Raw genomic sequence first — 19,390 nt, 5'->3', positions numbered from 1 at the left:
CTATATGTCTATACTTATGCCAATATGCTAACTGCTTTAATTACTGTAGCTTTGTAGTAAGTTTTAAAATTGGGAAGTGTGAATCTTTCAACCTTGTTCTTTTTCAAGATTGTTTTGGTTATTTGGGGTCCTTTACTCTTCCATACAAATTTTAGAATCAGCTTTTTCATTTCTGCAAAAAAGCTATTGGGATTTGATTGGCTTGCATCAGATCTGTAGGTCACTTTGGGAAGTAGTGTCGTCATAAAAATATTGTCTTTGAATCCATGAACACACATGCCTTTTCATTTATTTAGGTCTTCTTTAATTATTTAGCAATGTTTTATAGTTTTCAGTGTGCAAGTCTTGCATCTATGTGCTTAATTTTACTCCTTAGTATTATGTTCTTTTTGATGCTATTGTAAATGGGATTATTTTTTAAATTTCCTTTACAGATTGTTCATTGATGTGAAATACAACTCACTGTCATTGATCTTATATCCTGCAAATTTACTGAATTAGTTTATTCATTCTAGTTGTCTTTTGTGGATTCTTTGGGATTTTCTATAGATAATATCATGTCATCTGTGACTAGAGATAGTTTTCTTCCTTTCCAGTTAGGAAGTCTTTTATCTTTTTTCTTGACTCATTTTCCTGGCTAGAATTACTGGTACGATGTTGATTAGAAGTGGTGAAAGTGGGCATCTTTTCTTATTTCTGATCTTAGGGGGAAAGCTTTCAGTTTCTCAGTATGATATTAGCTGTGGACTTTTCATAAATCCTTATTATGTCAAGGAAGTTCCCTTCTATAGTTTATGAGCATTTTTATTATGAAAGGGTGTTGGAGTTTGTCAAATGCTTCAATCAAGATAATAATGTGTTTTTCCCTTTTATTTTATTTATGTGGTGTATTACATTGATTGATTTTCATATGAGGAAATATGTTTGCATTCTTGGGACAAATCCCAGGTGGTCATGGTGATTAATCTTTTTATTATACTGCTGTATTTGATTTGTTACTTTTTAGTTGAGGATATTTGCATCCATATTCATCAGGGGTCTTGGTCTATAGCTTTCTTTTCTTGTGATGTCTTTGTCTGGCTTTGGTATCAGGATAATGCTGGACTCATAGAATAAATTAGTAAGTATTCCTACCTCTTCTATGTTTTGGAAGAGTTTCAGAAGAATTGATGTTAATCGTTCTTCAAATGTTTGGTAAAATTCACTAGTGAAGTCATCTGATCCTGGGCTTTTCTTTGTTGATAGATTTTGGTTACTGATTCAGTCTAGTGGCCTTTCATATCAGCTTGAAGGGCTACCATTAGCATTTCTCATAGGGAAGTTCTACTGTTAATGAACTTCCTCAGTTTTTGTTTTTCTGGAAATGTTTTAATTTCTCCTTTATTTTTAAAGGATAATTTTGCTGTATATAGAATACTTTTAGTTTTTTTTACATCTTTATTGGAGTATAATTGCTTTACAATAGTGTGTTAGTTTCTGCTTTATAACAAAGTGAATCAGTTATATATATACCTATGTTCCCATATCTCTTCCCTCTTGCGTCTCCCTCCCTCCCACCCTCTCTATCCCACACCTCTAGGTGGTCACAAAGCACCGATCTATCTCCCTGTGCTTTGTGGCTGCTTCCCACTAGCTATTTTATGTTTGGTAGTGTATATATGTCCATGCCACTCTCTTGCTTCGTTACAGCTTACCCTTCCCCCTCCCCATATCCTCAAGTCTATTCTCTAGTAGGTCTGTGTCTTTATTCCTGTCTTACCCCTAGGTTCTTCATGACATATTTTTTCTTAAATTTCATATATATGTGTTAGCATACGGTATTTATCTTGCTCTTTCTGACTTACTTCACTCTGTATGACAGACTCTAGGTCCATCCACCTCATTACAAATAGCTCAATTTCATTTCTTTTTATGGCTGAGTAATATTCCATTGTATATATGTGCCACATCTTCTTTATCCATTCATCCGATGATGGACATTTAGGTTGTTTCCATCTCCTGGCTATTGTAAATAGAGCTGCAATGAACATTTTGGTACATGACCCTTTTTGAATTATGGTTTTCTCAGGGTATATGCCCAGTAGTGGGATTGCTGGGTCATATGGTAGTTCTATTTGTAGTTTTTTAAGGAACCTCCATACTGTTCTCCATAGTGGCTGTATCAATTCACATTCCCACCAGCAGTGCAAGAGTGTTCCCTTTTCTCCACACCCTCTCCAGCATTTATTGTTTCTAGATTTTTTAATGATGATCATTCTGACTGGTGTGAGATGATATCTCATTGTAGTTTTGATTTGCATTTCTCTAATGATTAATGATGTTGAGCATTCTTTCATGTGTTTGTTGACAGTCTGTATATCTTCTTTGGAGAAATGTCTATTTAGGTCTTCTGCCCATTTTTGGATTGAGTTGTTTGTTTTTTTGTTATTGAGCTGGATGAGCTGCTTGTAAATTTTGGAGATTAATCCTTTGTCAGTTGCTTCATTTGCAAATATTTTCTCCCCTTCTGAGGGTTGTCTTTTTGTCTTGTTTATGGTTTCCTTTGCTCTGCAAAAGCTTTTGTTTCATTAGTTCCCATTTGTTTATTTTTGTTTTTATTTCCATTTCTCTAGGAGGTGGGTCAAAAAGGATCTTGCTGTGGTTTACGTCATAGAGTGTTCTGCCTATGTATATAGAATTCTTAAGTGACAGGTCAGTTTGTTTGCTTTTGTAACTTCTGCACTTAAAGATGTCATCCTATTTTCTTCTGGCCTCCTTTGTTCCTAGAAGAAATTGGTTGTTAATCTTATTGAGAATTCCTTGTATGTGATGAACGCTTTCTTTCTGGCTGTTTTGAACATTCTCTTTTTATCTTTTTCTTTGGCAGTTTGATTATAATGTGTCTGGCTGTGAATCTCTTTGAATTTACACTATGTGGAATTCATTGACCTTTTTGGATGTGCAGATTCATGTCTTTCATCAAATTTGGAACATTTCAACCATTATTTCTTCAAGTACTGTTTCTTCCCATTTCTCTCCCTCTACTCCTTCTGGGGCTACCATTATGTATATGTTGGTATGCTTGATGATGTCCTACAGGTCTCTTAGACTCTGTTTATTTTTCTTCATTCATTTTTCTTTCTGCTTCTCAGACTAGATAATCTCAACTGTGCTATCTCCAGGTTTGCTGATTCTTTTGCCTGCTCAAATTTGCTGTTGACCCCTTTAGTGACTATTTCATTTCAGTTATTATACTTTTCACATCAAAATTTCTTTGATTCCTTTTTATAATTTCTATCTTTTTATTGATGTTCTCTATTTGATGAGACAATGTTCACTTGAGTATATCTTTTTATATTTAAGACAGTTGATTTAAAATCTTTGCCTGCTAAGTTCAATGTCTGGGCTTCCTCAGGGACAGTTTCTGTTAATTTATTTTTCCCTGTGAGTGAGACATACTTTTTCTTTTCTTTGCATGTCTTGCAACTTTTTGTTGGCAAAGGAGCACATTACTATCATAATGTGGCAACTATGGAAATCAAATTCACCCCCTCTGCTGTGTGCTCCCTGTTGTGGGTTGTTGATGTTTGTTTGTTTAGTGAGTTTTCTAAACAATTTTTATAAAGCCTGTATTCTTTGTTGTGTGTGGCCATTGAAGTTTCTGTTTCATCAGCTAGTGATTTGACAGAGAATTCTTAAAATACTGCAATTTATCAGCTTCTTTCTTCACTAAGTATTCCCCTGGTAGTTGTGAGTTTTTGATTAGTTTCCAGAGATCCATAAAAGGTGATTATGAGTAGTAATATTTTTGGAGGGATGGAATTTTGGATTTTCCTACTCTGCCATTTTTGTTGGCAATACCTATTCCTTCTTTACTTTTTAATCAGGAAAAGGTGTTTTTTTTTCTCCCTCTTTTATATTAGTCTGAGTAATGGCCACCAAAGATTGTAAGGGAAATAATGTCTTTGAAGATGTAATTAAACTAAGAATTTTGACAAAGGAAATAGTTTTGGATTATCCAGGATTACATCACATGCATCCTTATAAGAGGAAAAGAGAGGGAGATTTTAAGACACACCTTGAGGGACTTCCCTGGTGGTCTAGTGGTTAAAACTCTGTGCTTCCACTGCAGCGGGCCTGGGTTTGATCCCTGGTTAGGGAACTAAGATCCCACATGTCACACGGCATGGCCAAAAAAAAAAAAAAAAAGATACACCTAGAAAAGAAGGCAATCTGACCACAGCAGCAGTGATGGAACTGTTGTAACCACAAGGAAAGGAATGCCAGCAGCCCTAGAATCTGGTAGATGGAAAAACAGATTTTCCCCTGGATACTTTGGAGGGAGTGCTGCTCTGCTAACACCTTGTTTTTGGCTCAGTGAAACTGATTTCAAACTTTTGGCCTCCAAAATTGTGAGAAAATAAATTTCTGTTGTTTTAAGTCACCAAGTTTGTGGTAATTTTTTACAGCAGCCTTTGAAAACAAATACCCCTTCCCCCAGACTACTGAGCTATTCCTCTATGCCCACTTTCCAAAGGATGCTGTCTTTAGTGATCCCAAGGTGATTTTTTTGACCTATATATAATTTTACTTCACACACACACACACACACACACACACACACACACAAACACACTGTAGCTATAACTGGCACTTCTCTTACTAAAGAAGAGAAAAAGAAATATAACTTTAATCTTTGGCTTGGCATCCTTCCCATAGGGCTTCCCATTACATACCCTATATATTTTCCAAAAAACTAGAGGAAGATGTAATATAATTATTTAGTATTTAGTCTCAATTAAAAGAAGCCCAGTTCAAGTCAAGGGTTTGTATTTCATTCAGACAGTATGTAAAAGTATAATTATAATTCAGTGTGATAAATAGCAGAATCCAAAAACCTGTGGAGCCACAGAGAAGGACTTTGATACTTAATGAAACTAGAAATGACCTCTCAAAGCTCCCCATTTGAGGCAAGTCTAAGAGGATGCCAGGAGTTTGCCAGGCAGAGAATGCCTGAATATGAGACACTATGGGCAGAGGCAACAAAGCATGAAAGGGTGTGACGTATTTGAAGGATATAATGGAAAGTTTTATTTGGCTGTAGGGTAGGAGGTAGGGAAAAATGGATGAAATACTGCTGGAAAAGTAGGTTGTCATCAAACTGAGGAAGTCTTGTATGCTGTGATAAAGGATTTAATGATTATTCTGTAGGAAAATGGTAGCAAATAGAAGTTTGAAAGCAAAGAAGGAAGATTTTGGAGGTGATATGGGCAATGGACTGGATCAGAAGATTAGAGGTAAGAGAAAGAACAGCTTTAAGTAAAACATTGGTAATGGGGGTCGACTTGGGGATTAAACTTGAGAAACAGTGCTGCATAGAATTGACAGTGACTAATTGGATTTGGGGTAGAGATAAAACAGAGAATGACATTGAGGAAGAAGTTGATAATACTGTATATTGGCTAGTGTGTTACTATGGTCTTATGCCCCCCCCCCAGCCCGCCAATTCATATGTTGGAATCCTAATGCTTAATGTGATGGTGCTAGGAGGTGGGGTCTCTGGAAGGTGATTAGGTCATGAAAGGTAGAGCCCTTATGAACGGGATTAGTACCCTTACGAAAGAGATCCCATAGAGCTCTCTTGACCCTTCTACCATGTAGTTATACAACAAAAAGCCTGGAACATGGAAGAAGGCCCTCACCTAATCATGCTGGCACCCTGATCTCAGACTTCCAGCCTCTAGAGCTTCCAACCTTCCTGAGAAGTAAATTTCTGTTTTTATAAGATATACAGTCTGTGGTATATTATTATAGCAGCCCAAACAGATTAAGACAAATGCATAACTTAAATACCAATTATTAGTGTCTTTTGACTTACTTGGAAGGTGAGGGTTGAGCACGAATTTTTCTTTTTTTTGATCAACATAACTGGAAGTTGAAAATCCAGAGCATGAAAATCAAAGTAACTACTATTACTGACTGATCTAGTGCCAGAGAGTGATAGATAAATGCTTGCTGTCAGGACTCACTTATCTCAAATAATTATGTACTTGGATGTGGGCCAAGAGCTGTGAAATGGATTGGGGGGCCAAGGCCAAAACGTCCAGTTGAAGGACAACTGGTCATGTATGTATTTGTCAATTAAAAGAAATAATAATATGTCATTTTAACAGGATGGTTACAAACTCTCAAAAAGTTTTGGAGACTATTTTTACAACACTGGCCATAGGAGGAGAAATATATCATAGTTGCTGAGGTTGTTTGAGTTTTCTCTATTATATTTGTTATGTATGTGGAAAAAATCTATGAATATTATCATATCAGAGTAACTCACATTGGAACATAGTTTTTTTCTTTATAGAATAAAATACATACTATTAATAAAAATATGATCTTATACACTGCTCCTTTTACCACCCAATTTTCAAATCTCATAATTATTTCTAAAAATTCTTTCCCTTTCCATATCTCTGCAGAGATTTAGCAGCAGAGTGCCTGATCATTGTTTTGTGATACTTGATACTATTTACATCCTATTAGTTTTATAAGCTAATCTTCACTAGGGAAATCAGATGCCTTGCCATAAATAAGAAAAGTTTAATTGAAATTGATAATATATTTGTTAAAAATCCCTGAAGGTATCTTAGTGATTTGTGAAATATGGTCATCCAAAAGTGCTGGCCACTTTTATTCAGTTATGGAAGTACTTATATATATGACTAGATTCTCACTGTATAATTTCCTATTGCTGCTGTAACAAATACTACAAACTTAGTGGCTTAAGTGACACACATCTTTTATCTTACAGGTCTGGAAGTCCAAAGTCCAAAATGGGTATTGTACCTAAAAATTAAGATGTCAGCAGGGCTGCATTCCTTCTGGAGGTTTTAGGGAGAATCCATTTTCTTGCCATTTCCATCTTCTAGAAGTTGCCCACATTCTTGGGCTCATGGCCCCATTCCTCCGTCTTCAAAACTAGCTGATCAAATCCTTCTCATTATGTCATGTCTCTGGTTCTGACTCTTCTGCTTCATTCTTCCTTATTTAAGGCCCCTGTGACTACATTGGGCCCACCCAGATAATCCAGCATAATCTTTCTATGTCAAGGTCAGTTGATTAGCAATTTAATTTCTTCTGCAACATTATTCCCTCTTGCCATGTAACATAGCATATTCACAGCTTCTGGGGATTAGGATATATACATCTTTGGGAGCCATTATTGTGCCGACCACATCCACCAAAATAGTTTTTAATGTAAATTTGGAATGAAATTATACAAATTTAAACAGACATATGTGTATGCTACTGCTCAAATCCATATTCTGCTTAAGAAGATCATTGGCTAGCTAATTAAAAAAAAATAGTCACTAAATTCTGGTATTAAAGTGTGAAAATAATGGGAGAAAACCAAACAGGGAGAAAAGGTTTTCAAGTTAGTCATGTAGAGTTTTATAATTTTGACACCCATATTACAAGTGTTTGTGTCTGTTTACTTGACTCCACTAGAGCTTCTGTGGGGCAGGGTCTACATCTTACTTCCTTTTCTAACATGTTACATAATGAATGAAATTTATTTATTATTATTTATTTTTTCCATTTAGAATATTGATAATTGTTATAATGACATTAAAATGTGTCTCTTTATCTCCCAAGATGTAATATACTTTTGGGGCCTTGTTAGGTAATCAACAGGGTGCTAAGTGCTAAGGAATAAGGTAGAGGGTGGGCAGAAAACAAAATGCTTAGTAACAATCCCAGACTTTAAGGAGTTCATGATTGAGTGGGAGACGTAGATGCATAAAGATGTTTAAAACCTGCATGAGGAACACTATGTGAGGATGTGGAGAGGGAACACAAGTGGCCAACTCTTTCTGGGCACTCGGGGAAGGCTTCGCAGGGGGACTGACAAGTGACCTAGGTCTTCATGGGGAAGAGAGTTGGCCAGGCAGAGAATGGGGTCAATGACATTCCAAGCAGATGGAAAATCAAAGGCAAAGAAAGGCAGGTGGGAAAGAGTGGGAAACTATGTTGCATGTAGTATTTGAATAGAAACAAAGGATGTCTCAACAATGAAAATACAAGTTATTGTTTATTAAATGTCAGCAAATTAAGAAAGAAGTTTTATTTAGACTGCTACCAGACGCACTATAAATTTTATGTAAATTAATAAAAGGAAAATACCCAAATAATACAAATACAACAGACAGATATGACAGAACAATGGTGGTATAGAACGATCACTTCATTTTGGCACTAACCAGCTCTGTGACCTTGGGCAAGTTAACTACTTAGTAAAATAAAAGGGCTGGAATAGATGAATTTTAAGATTTTTTTTCTAGGCTAACATTCTGTGAAGCAAAACAAACAACTGACTCCACAGTTTTTCTTTTTGACTGAGAATTCTGTTAAAGTTAATTAAATCATTTAGACTAGCTCACGTGTGTGGAAGCAAACACAGACGTTTTGTTTATCATTTCCATATGGCCTATTGGTAGCCATCACAGGCATTTTACCAGGAAATTTCCTGTCAAAATAATACAGAGTATAAAGAATTGAAACAGCATGTTGCAATGACACATCTGTTAGGGTGGTTTTCATGTGTGTGAAAATCTGATTTATCAAGTCTTCTATCATCTATTCTACTTTCATCCTTTCTTACAGATCAGTGTGCCTTCACGAGGGGAAAGCTCTGTCAAGTATATTTTTATCTTGCTTGGATTTGCTACTTAACATTTTTTTTTTCCTCAAGAGACCATGAGACAGGTAGAACAAGTGGTTTTTTTGAAATCTGGCAGATCTTCATATGTGCCAAATTTTCTTCTATCTTTGTTCTTAGCTGCTTCTTTTTTTCCTTAGCGCCCCCTGCAGGCTTCTTGACAATTTTTTTTTTTTTTGGCCTTTTACCTTTCGTGCCTGTAAACTGGACAGAAATTTTCCACTGAAAACATTGTACAGAGGCTGATGGCCTCACTACTGCCTATAATAGATGGTTATATCTCAAACAGCCATGGAGATAGCTTGTGGGATATTTTCAGAGGAGTGTCTCATGAAGATCTGTGTCACTTCTACTGGAACGCCTAAAATATAATTTAGTGAAGGAAAGCCCAGAAATGTAATTGTTGTTAATAAACAATAGCCTTTCACAGTTATCACTGCAGATCTCATTAGTAATAGAACACGTCTTTACTGCTGCAAATAAAGAAGAATACTGAGTTATATGTTTTCCAAATGTAAGTAGCCCCTGTAAATGGACTACTGTCACAAACTGACCTAGACTAATTTAATTACACCCTGATTTTAGGTTTCTTCGAATTAATGAATGATAGCTGTTGAAGTGAAATATGTCTTAGACCAATCCAGGCCGCACAAATAGACTTTGTTGAACAAATCTTTATTAGCTAGCAGGCACAGAATGCTTCATAGATCCTGTGCTGATAAAGGCTAGATTTCTGATCTTTCTGGTGCTTTGATACTACCTTGCAAGAATGGTTCTCTCAAGGCAGACAGGATGACATTTTAGAGGCAGGATTCTGATTCTCTTAGGGTTGTTATTAGTCAACCAAAAATTCTCTAATAACAGGGCCATTTAGAGATCAAGCCATAGGTACCATCCTGAGGGGATGAATCTAAAGGTCTCACTAGATTCTTATACTCTGTTCATTCAAGGTTGGTGAATGTTTCTGAAATATTTAGCCAATCCACATATCACGAATTCTTTACATTCACCAAATGAAGATGTATTTCTAACATTCACTCTGCTAACTGACAAGCCACTGATTTCACCAATAAGATCCTATTCTTGACATGAAATATGCAAATTAATAAAACATCTACTGATGATCAGTGAAATTGGTAACAGGAGCACTTGTAACATCTACTTTGGGAGTATGGCCTTAAGGGTATAAAGCTAGCTGGCCTCCTCTGGAGTACAAATTCCTGATTAAGACACTGAATTGTACCTGGCTTGTAATCAACCTAATAACGTGATATCACATGATACTGATAACACACCATCTATGCTGAAGTCCTTTAAAGAAAATTACAGACAACCACTCAATAGTACCCTGTGTATTAGTTTCCTATTGCTGTTATAACAAATTACCACAAACCTAGTGGCTTAAACAATATGTTTATTATCTTACGGTTCTGAAGGTCAGAAGTCCAAAATTATCTTGCTGAGCCAAAACCACGGTGTTGGCAGGGATGTGTTTTTTCTGGAGGTTCTAGGGGAGAATGTTTCCCTGATGTTTCCAGCTTCCAGAGGCTCCATCGTCAAAGCCAGCAATGGCTGGTCCAGTCTTTCCCATGCTGCATTATCCTGGTTCTCTGCTTCCATCATATTTCCTTCTCTGACTCTTCTGCCTCTTGTGATTACGGGACCCACCTTGATAACCTAGAATAATTTTCCTGTCTCAAGTTCTTTAACTTATCACATCTGTGAAGTCCCTTTCACAAGTTCTGGGGATTAGATATGGACATCTTTGAGGAGTCATTATTCTGCCGGTCACACCCTGTTAATATTCTAAGTAATTTTCTTAAAGATTTTAAATTTAACATCAATCATGGAATCCTATAGTGAGAATAGAAAAGACATGGTCTTTGGACCTGATGGATACCGGTATAAATTCTGGCTCCTTACCTAATAAGCTGTAAGACATGGGAAAGGAAAGTGGAATAATGAATATCTTGAAGGGTTGTCATGTGGATTAAATAAAAGTAATGGGTGGAAAGGACACATAGGACACACTAAATAAATTGTAACAAAAGGTAGCTGTCATGATAATTAACAGAATTTTAGAGCTGGAAAGAACCCCAGAGATCACTTCAACCTCTTTCAGCAACAGAACTACTATTTTTATAGTGTCAAAAAAAGTCTTATGTAGAGTCTCATGAAAAGCCTTAATCTACAAAAAAGATAAAAGCAATAGATGGATCCTTAGGTGGAATAAGTTTCCTTCTCCTCTGTGTCCTCATCATCCCTCTCCCCCCTTCCTCTGCCTTCTCCTTTTACTCTTCCTTTCCTCTTCCTCCTCCTTCTTTTCTTCTTCTTCTTCTCCTTCTCTCTCTCTCTTTTTTTGGCTGATAATCCTTTGCTGTTTCAGAATGCTTGTTTCTATAGTCTAAGGATAATAGCTTGAAAACCATGGATCTAGTCTGATTTCTCATTTTGCACTGGAAGAAAAAGAAGCCCAGAGAGGTTAAGTGACTTCCAAGGTTGCACAGCTACTTAAAGGAACACGAGGTATCAGAATTTAGTACTCTTGATTCTTAGTCCAATGCTCTCTCTCTCTATCATGTTGGAGGTGGGGTAAGTTAGAGTGACCAGAAAGCTGTTAGAGAAATGAAGAATTTTGGGATATTTAGTTAAGACTAAATATCCTAAAATGATGGCAAAAATAAAAGGAGCCTACCTCCTATCACAGAATCTGGTTTCGTATGTTGCAAAAACAGTACGCAGAAGTACAGAATTTGGCACTTCATCAGCACCGCGTAAAAGGAATGTTGTTTGTGAGATGTACTAGATTAGAAACAGCTTCTCTCTGGCATAACAGTGTTAGAAACTTTGCTTGAAGACTGGGGTTCTCCACAAAAATTTATAGTTTTGAATTTGGGTTCCAGAGAGCCGGGGCTCCCATGTAATTCTCAGAACACACGGGGAGGACAAGGCAAGTGCTAGCAAAGCAGAGTGTGGCTGTCATTAGGGAGACCAGATGTCTTTGTTTTCAATTTCCCTTTCAATTCTGGGGTCAGTGTTCTCTCTCTACCAGGTGCTCTGAGGTATTACAAAAGAGACAGAATTAAATGGCTGCCAAATTATGCTATAAAAACAATTTTAGTCCAGCCCATTCCTGAAACACAGAATTTCTTTCCTTTCAGACTTAAAATTCAACATTCTAATGAAACAATGTGGCCCTTGTCCAAAATTCATGCAGAACTAATATGTTGTTAGTCTTAAAATCAATAATACTTAACTCTAGGATATACAATATTTAATTATTTTATGAATGAGCATAAAAGCAAACACTGAACTATATTTCTACCTGGTCACACTTATTGTTATATCTTGGGGTTATACTTTAGGTATACAAATGGAAGTATGTCTATTATCTGGATAATAAATTCAGTTCATAGTAAAGAATCACAGCAAAATTGCTTAGTTCAGGTTATTCAAAGGCACAAATATTATAGATGATGGTTGGAAACTTCAGCAGAAAAACTAATGATTAAGTTAATTTCCTTGCCAAAAGAAATTGTTCATTTCATACCACACCCCCCAAATCATATATCCATAATCTACCCACTTGATTTTTTGTTTACTTTTTATTCTGACTGATTCATTGTTTGTGTCACTTACTACTGATGAATTGTCTGGGAGTGGTGGCTGGTGAGAAACTTGAGACTAGGTTTTTTCTTTTTCATATTTATCAGCTTACAATATTGATTTCTCTTCAGGAGCAGTCAGCTATAGTAATATAATAGCAAAAGGATAGGATTTAGTTTTGTAAGGCTTGGTTAGAGTTCTAGCTTTAATGCTTATTAGCCTTAGTGACCTAACAACTTTAAGAAAATTTTCTTATCTGCAAGATAATATGTGCCTTGCTGGGTTTTGGGGAGTATTAAGAGATATTTATGTGAAAGTGTTTTGTGAAGTACTATAGAATGTTAATTTTTGTTTCTCTGATATATGCCAGATACCTCTCTACTGTGACTTTATTCAATAGAAAATGAGCAGCTACATGATCTATTACTTTTATCTTGGGATGGTGACAGTGTTTCCTATTCCTTGTGTGTGTGTGGTCTGCTTCATGTTTCATGTAGAACTGGCTGTTGCCTCTTTTTTGAAGGTCTGAATTCATCTTCTATGGGTAACATTGTATTCTTATTAATTATTCCAGAGTTACAGAGTTTCTTCACTTCTTTTAACTTGCAGTGAAAATTTCTACTCATCCAGAACTTGACTTTGGAATCTTGTCTGTCTCCCTGGAATCATTTTCTTCTGGCTTTCTTTCTTGAATGATTCCCTTCATCCTCAGGAAGAACAATTCAAGATGCATATGAAGCAGAAGGGAAAAAGTCATCTGAGTAAAGCTATCAAATATTTTATTATAGAAGTTAAAAACAGCAATTAGTTCAAGATGACGGAGTAGAAGGGCATGCGCTCACTCTCTCTTGTGAGAGCACCAGAATCACAACTAACTGTTGAACAATCATCGACAGGAAGACACTGGGACTCACCAAAAAAGATACCCCACATCCAAAGACAAAGGAGAAGCCACAATGAGATGGTAGAAGGGGCGCAATCAGAATAAAATTAAATCCCATAACTGCTGGGTGGATGACTCACAAACTGGAGAACAATTATACCACAGAAGTCCACCCACTGGAGTGAAGGTTCTGAGCCCCATGTCAGGCTTCCAAACCTGGGGGTCCAGCAACGGGAGGAGGAATTCCCAGAGAATCAGATTTTGAAGGCTAGCAGGATTTGATTGCAGGCCTTCAACAGGACTGGGGGAAACAGAGACTGCACTCTTGGAAGACACACACAAAGTAGTGTGCACATCAGGACCCGGGGCAAGGAGCAGTGACCCCATAGGAGGCTGAACCAGACCTACCTGCTAGTGTTGGAGGGTCTCCTGCAGAGGCGAGGGGTGACTGTGGCTCACCGCAGGGACATGGACACTAGCAGCAGAATTTCTGGGAAGTACTCCTTGGCGTGAGCCCTCCTGGAGTCTGCCATTAGCCTTACCAAAGAGCCAGCAAACTCCAGTGCTGGGTCGCCTCAGGCCAAACAACTAACAGGGAGGGAACCCAGCCCCATCCATCAACAGACAAACACATTATAGTTTTACTGAGCTCTGCCCACCAGAGCAACATCCAGCTCTACCCACCACCAGTTCACGCCATCAGGAAGCTTGCACAAGCCTCTTAGATAGCCTCATCCACCAGAGGGCAGACCGAAGAAGCAAGAAGAACAACAATCTTGCAGCCTGTGGAATGAAAACCACATTCACAGAAAGACAGGCAAAATGAAAAGGCAGAGGACTATGTACCAGATGAAGGAACAAGATAAAACCCCAGAAGAATAACTAAACGAAGTGGAGATAGGCAACCTTCCAGAAAATAAATTCAGAACAATGATAGTGAAGATTATCCAGGACCTCAGAATAAGAATCGAGGCAAAGATTGAGAAGATGCAAGAAATGTTTAACAAAGACCTAGAAGAATTAAAGAACAAACACCAAGAAGAACTAAAGAACAAGAAAACAGAGATGAACAATACAATAACTGAAATGAAAAATACACTAGAAGGAATTAATAGCAGAATAACTGAGGCAGAAGAACAGATAAGTGACATGGAAGACAGAATGGTGGAATTCACTGCCACAGAACAGAATAAAGAAAAACGAATGAAAAGAAATGAAGACAGCCTAAGAGACTTCTGGGACAACATTAAACACACCAACATTCGCTTTGTAGGGGTCCCAGAAAGAGAAGAGAGAGAGAGAAAGGACCTGAGAAAATATTTGAAGAGATTATAGTCGAAAACTTCCCTAACAGGTGAAAGGAAATAGCCACCCAAGTCCAGGAAGTACAGAGAGTCCCAGGCAGGATAAACCCAAGGAGAAACACACCGAGACACATAGTAATCAAATTGACAAAAATTAAAGACAAAGTTTTAAAAGCAACAAGGGAATAATTACAAATAACATACAAGGGAACTCCCATAAGGATAAAAACTGATTTCTCAGCAGAAACTCTACACCAGAAGGGAGTGACACAATATATTTAAAGTGATGAAAGGGAAGAACCTACAACCAAGATTACTCTACCCAGCAAGGATTTCATTCAGATTTGATGGAGAAATCAAAAGCTTTACAGACAAGCAAAAGCTAAAAGAATTCAGCACCACTAAACCAGCTCTACAACAAATGCTAAAGGAGCTTCTCTAGGCAGAAAACACAAGAGAAGGAAAGTACTTACAATAACAAACCCGGAACAATTAAGAAAATGGTCAGAGGAACATACAAATTGATAACTACCTTAAAAGTTAAAGGATTAAATGCTCCAACCAAAACACACAAGCTCACTGAATGGATACAAAAACAAGACCCATATATATGCTGTCTACAAGAGATCCACTTCAGACCTAGGGACACATACAGACTGAAAGTGAGGGGATGGAAAAAGATATTCCATGCAAATGGAAATCAAAAGAAAGCTGGAGTAGCAATACTCATATCAGATAAAATAGACTTTAAAATAAAGAATGTTACAAGAGACAAGGAAAGACACTACATAATGATCAAGGGATCAATCCAAGAAGAAGATATAGCAAGTATAAATATATATGCACTCAACATAGGAGCACCTCAATACATAAGGAAAATGCTAACAGCTATAGAAGAGGAAATCAACAGTAACAAATTAATAGTGGGGGACTTTAACACCTTACTTACACCAATGGACAGATCATTCAAAATGAAAATTAATAAGGAATCAGAAGCTTTAAATGACACAATAGACCAGATAGATTAATTGATATTTATAGGACATTCTGTCCCAAAACACCAGATTACATTTTCTTCTCAAGTGCACACAGAACATTCTCCAGGATAGATCACATCGTGGGTCACAAACAAGCCTCAGTAAATCTAAGAAAATTGAAATCATATTAAGCATCTTTTCCAACCACAATGCTATGATATTAGAAATCAGTTACAGGGAAAAAAACAAAAACCACAAACACATGGAGGCTAAACAATACGTTACTAAATAACCAAGAGATCACTGAAGAAATCAAAGAGGAATACCTAGAGACAAATGACTAGGAAAACACAATGATCCAAACCTATGGGATGCAGCAAAAGCAGTTCTAAGAAGGAAGTTTATAGGAATACAATCCTACCTCAAGAAACAAGAAACATCTCAAATAAACAATCTAACCTTACACCTAAAGGAACTAGAGAAAGAAAAAACAAAACCCAAAGTTAGTAGAAGGAAAGAAATCATAAAGATAGAACAGAAATAAAGGAAATAGAAACAAAGCAAACAATAGCAAAGATCAATAAAGCTAAGAGCTGGTTCTTTGAGAAGATAAACAAAATTGACAAACCTCTAGCCAGATTCATCAAGAAAAAGAGGGATAGGACTCAAATCAATAAACTTAGAAATGAAAAAAGAGAAGTTACAATGGGCATTGTAGAAATACAAAGCACCATAAGAGACTACTACAAGCAACTCTATGCCAATAAAATGGACAACCTGAAAGAAATGGACAAATTCTTAGAAAGGTATAACCTTCCAAGACTGAACCAGGAAGAAATAGAAAATATGAATAGACAAATCATAGGTAATGAAATTGAAGCTGTGATTAAAAATCTTCCAACAAACAAAAGTCCAGGACCAGATGGCTTCACAGGTGAATTCTATCAAACATTTAAAGAAGAGCTGGGGCCCATCCTTCTCAAACTCTTCCAAAAAATTGCAGAGGAAGGAACATTCCCAAACTCATTCTATGAGGCTACCATCACCCTGATACCAAAATCAGACAGAGGTACTACAAAAACAGAAAATTTCAGACCAATAACATGGATGAATATAGATGCAAAAATTCTCAACAAAATACTAGCAAACAGAATCCAACAACACATTAAAAGGATCATATACCATGATCAAGTGGAATTTATCCCAGGGATGCAAGCATTCTTCAGTATATGCAAATCAATGAATGTGATATGTCATAAAAAAACTGAAGAATAAAAACCATATGATCATCTCAATAGCTGCAGAAAAAGCTTTTGACAAAATTCAACACCAATTTATGATTAAAACTCTCCAGAGAGTGGGCACAGAGGGAACCTACCTCAACATAATAAAGGCCATATATGACAAACCAACAGCAAACATCATTCTCAATGGTGAAAAACTGAAAACATTTCCTCTAAGATCAGGAACAAGACAAGGATGTCCACTATCACCACTATTATTCAACATAGTTTTGGAAGTCCTAGCCATAGCAATCAGAGAAGAAAAAGAAATGAAAAGAATACAAATTGGAAAAGAAGAAGTAAGTGTCACTGTTTGCAGATGACATGATACTATACATAGAGAATCCTAAAGATGCCACCAGAAAACTATTAGAGCTAATCAATGAATCTGGTAAGGTTGCAGGATAAATAATTTATGCACAGAAATCTCTTGCATTCCTATACACTAATAGTGAAAGATCAGAAAGAGAAATTGAGGAAACAATCCCATTCACCATTGCAACAGAAAGAATAAAATACCTAGGAATACACCTACCTAAGGAGGTAAAAAACCTGTACTCAGAATATAAGACACTGATGAAAGAAATGAAAGATGACACAAACAGCTGGAGAGATATACCATGTTCTTGGTTGGTAGAATCAATATTATGAAAATGACTATACTACCCAAAGCAATCTAAAGATTTAATGCAATCCCTATCAAACTATCAAGGACATCTTTTACAGAACTAGAACAAAAAGTCTTAAAATTTGTATGGGGACACAAAAGACCCTGAATAGCCAAAGCAATCTTGAGGGAAAAAATCGGAGCTGGAGGAATCAGAATCCCTGACTTCAGACTATACTACAAAGCTACAGTAGTACAAAACTATACTACAAAATGCCAGTAGTATATGGTACTGGCACAAAAACAGAAATATAAATCAATGGTACAGGATAGAAAGCCCAGAGATAAACCCACACACATAAGGTCACCTAATTTATGACAAAGGAGGCAAGAACATACAGTGGAGAAAAGACAGCCTCTTCAATAAGTGGTGCTGGAACAACTGGACAGCTACATGTAAAAGAAAATTAGAACACTCCACAAGACCATACACAAAAATAAACTCCAAATGGATTAAAGACCTAAATGTAAGCCCAGACACTATAAAACTCTTAGAGAAAAACATAGGAAGAACACTCTATGACATAAATCACAGCAACATCTTTTTTGACACACCTCCTAGAGTAATGGAAATAAAAACAAAAATAAACAAATGGGACCTAATGAAATTTAAAAGCTTTTACAAAGCAAAGGAAACTATAAACAAAACAAAAAGACAACACTCAGAATGGGAGAAAATGTTTGCAAACGATTCAACGGACAGAGGATTACTCTCCAAAATATATAAACAGCTCATACAGCTCAATATTAAAAAAAATAAACAACCCAATCCAAAAATGGGCAGAAGACCTAAATAGACATTTCTCCAAAGAAGACATACAGATGGCCAAGAGGCATAGGAAAAGCTGCTCAACATCACTAATTATTAGAGAAATGCAAATCAAAACTACAGTGAGGTATCACCTCACACTGGTCAGAATGGGAATCATCAGAAAATCTACAAATAACAAATGCTGGAGAGCATGCGGAGAAAGGGGAACCCTCTTGCACTGTTGGTGGGAATGTAAATTGATACAACTACTATGGAGAACAGTATGGAGGTTCCTTAAAAAACTCAAAAATAGAATTACCATATGACCCAGCATTCCCAGTACTGGACACATACCCTGAGAAAACCATAATTCAAAAAGACACATGCACCCCAATCAATGTTCATTGCAGCACTATTTACAATAGCCAGGTCATAGAAGAAACCTAAATGCCCTTCGACAGATGAATGGATAAAGAAGATGTGGTACATGTATACAATGGAATATTACTCAGCCATAAAAAGGAATGAAATTGTGTCATTTGTAGAGACATGGATGGACCTAGAGACTGTCATACAGAGTGAAGTAAGTCAGAAAGAGAAAAGGAAATAGTATATTAACGCATATATGTGTAATCCAGGAATATGGTACAGATGAACTAGTTTGCAAGGCAGAAATAGAGACACAGATATATGGAACAAACGTAAGGACCCCAAGGGTGAAAGTGGGGGTGGTGGTGGTGGTGGTGGTGGGATGAATTGGGAGATTGGGGTTGACATATACACACTAATATGTATAAAATAGATAACTAATAAGAAACTGCTGTGTAAAAAAATATAATTAAATAAAACTAAAAAAAATAGAAATTAAAAACAGCAGGAAGGGGCTTCCCTGGTGGCGCAGTGGTTGAGAGTCTGCTTCCTGATGCAGCAGACACGGGTCCGTGCCCCGGTCTGGGAAGATCCCACATGCCGTGGAGCGGCTGGACCCGTGAGCCATGGCCGCTGAGCCTGCGCATCTGGAGCCTGTGCTCCGCAATGGGAGAGGCCACAGCAGTGAGAGGCCTGCGTACCGCAAAAAAAACCAAAAAAACCCCCCAAAACAGCATGAAGGATTGTTTGTAGTAATTCATGTAAGAAAATAATTGGTAAGAAAGTCATAAGATAGTTATATCTCTAATATTTCTAAAAGTATAGTTCCTATACAAAATGTACCTGACATTATGA

Source organism: Globicephala melas, chromosome 1 (assembly GCF_963455315.2).
Source record: "Globicephala melas chromosome 1, mGloMel1.2, whole genome shotgun sequence".
Lineage (NCBI taxonomy): Eukaryota > Metazoa > Chordata > Mammalia > Artiodactyla > Delphinidae > Globicephala > Globicephala melas.
Note: the sequence above shows the minus strand (reverse complement) of the source record.